Genomic DNA, 2,072 nt, shown 5'->3' with positions numbered 1-2,072 from the left:
TGCAGCCAGCAGGAACCAAGGTCACTCCACCTCAGCGCTTCGCACTTTCCTTGCCCTCTTTTCATCAGCCTGCAGGTGAATTATTCATCCTGTACAACTCAGAGGCACAAATCTACTGCACAAACACTAAAAATCTGCACACTCAGTTTACTGATATAATAACGTGTAATGAAAAGGCGAACATTCCGGTGCAGGCTGCAAAAATAAATAGCACGAAGATGTCCTTGGATATAGCAAGAATGCACCTCTATAGATGGTGAAACGGCTATGATTTTACACTGCAGAAGATAAGCTCTAACCATGAGTAAATGAGAAATAACTTAATTAATTGATGTCTGACACATGTAGCAGAGGATGTCACATATTTGCAACCAAAGGCCAGTAAGGATGTTTACCAGAGCAGCTGTCAGCTAGACAATGTGATCGCATCCATGCCAGCCCTGTGGAATGTTAAAGGTTTGAGTGTTAGACAAGCTGAGTTTCAGTAAAAACTGAAACAAATTTTCAGCACAGCAGCCACTTTCAACTCATGCATGTGTCTAATGTGCTATAACATCTGTATCAATCAACACTGTGACAGACCCAAAGGCACAGAACAAGAGTACTTCAAGACACAGAAAGTGGCTGTACACCAGAGCTGCTAATACGGAAGCCAATTTATATCTACAGGATGTGTGCATTCTATCTTATTTTAGACTTAGACTATGTGGACTAATACACATGTATTCCTGCATGAAGACGTTTTTACAAAGTACCCTGTGTGCAGAATTATCCTAGTGATGAGCAGTGTTTTACTTATGGCTCACTACATCGCCTGGACTACACACTATGAGAATCCTTAAACCTAAACTATTTACATTCACCCGCCACCTATTCCTCATCAGTGGGATTATTTATTTGTTTTCATAAGATGACAATAATATTCATGCAGAAAATATAGGTACTACTACTTGATAATAAGTAGTGGTGTCATTCAAGGGAACATGAGCATGTGTGATTTATATTAGTAGCTGTATGCTTTACAATAATCACTGACTGGAGCTACCCTTTTGTTTTATTATAGGCTGATCTACCTGCTCATGACACTAGGTAATGGTGTGGACATTGGTAGGGCCACTTCAGATTTGGCTCAGGCTACTCAGTCACATTTCATCAAAAACCTCTAAGGTATACATCTATCAGTGCTCCACTGTCCTGTGGAGCCGGGGGTGAACCAGGATGAGATCCTGCACAGAGGACGCTACATGCAGCCGCAACAACAATAGCCCCCTCGCCCCTCTGGATCCCAGCCTGGATGACAGGGAGGTCCAGCGGCTTGGAGCTGGAACAACACTCGACCAACACAAGACAACCGAGAGCCACCACCTCTGATGTCTCCTGCTTGGTAGGCTTTTCCGAGGGACCCGGGCTGCCATGCTCCTGTCATTTCTCATGTTACAGAACATCAGTCAAACGGCACAGACGGTGCCCTTGCGCCGGCCCAAGCTGATTTACAAACATTAGCGGGGAATACAATTACACAGCCCCCACGGCCGAGCAGCCCTATGCGGCTTCAGGAGAGAGCAGAGGAGGAGGGAGGAGGGGGTGGAGTGGACACTGAAACCTGCGTTTAGCTTTCCCGACCTTATTTCGCCGCTTGCTTCAGGAAAACAAGCGTATATCCTGTCAGCACTGTGGTCAACTTTCAGCTCAGAGGGCTGAGCCGTCGTCTCCGGACCCGACATGCTACCGGGACTGTGACACAAACAAACTGCTCACCTGCCACATCCTCCGCTATCGGTGAGGAGCATTTTGTGCCAGCGACATAAAAGCTCGCCTTTTGTCAACTAAGTGCTTGTATGTTGCTCTGTCAGACACGACAACGTTTCCCTGTGTACACTCGATATATGGGGAAGATATTTGGCCATGAAATGTCCGAATAAAACGACTAATGTCCGCAAAATAAACTTTCCAAATTACAAATAAAACTTGCCAACATGCAAATTCTTCACGATACAAAAAAAAAAAAGTAAACGATAAAATGCCAAGAATTGTACAGTAGCCTACTGAAAGATGCAGCTGCAACGCGGCGG

The 2,072-nt window shown here is 45.0% G+C and overlaps 1 protein-coding gene across 1 annotated transcript in view; it reads left to right on the top strand.

The window, feature by feature from the left end:
• The first annotated feature begins 1,125 nt into the window (after positions 1-1,125).
• The window catches only part of myl2b (myosin, light chain 2b, regulatory, cardiac, slow), a 9,815-nt gene continuing 8,868 nt past the window's right edge, over positions 1,126-2,072 (top strand). Inside the window, exon 1 of the mRNA XM_020599264.1 lies at positions 1,126-1,779. The gene's annotated coding sequence lies outside the window, so the exon portion shown is untranslated. The remainder of the gene's footprint in view (positions 1,780-2,072) is intronic.

This window comes from Monopterus albus, unplaced genomic scaffold, assembly GCF_001952655.1.
Source record: "Monopterus albus unplaced genomic scaffold, M_albus_1.0 scaffold40.1, whole genome shotgun sequence".
In the NCBI taxonomy this organism is placed as follows: Eukaryota; Metazoa; Chordata; class Actinopteri; order Synbranchiformes; family Synbranchidae; genus Monopterus; species Monopterus albus.
This window is presented reverse-complemented; position numbering and strand designations above follow the sequence as displayed.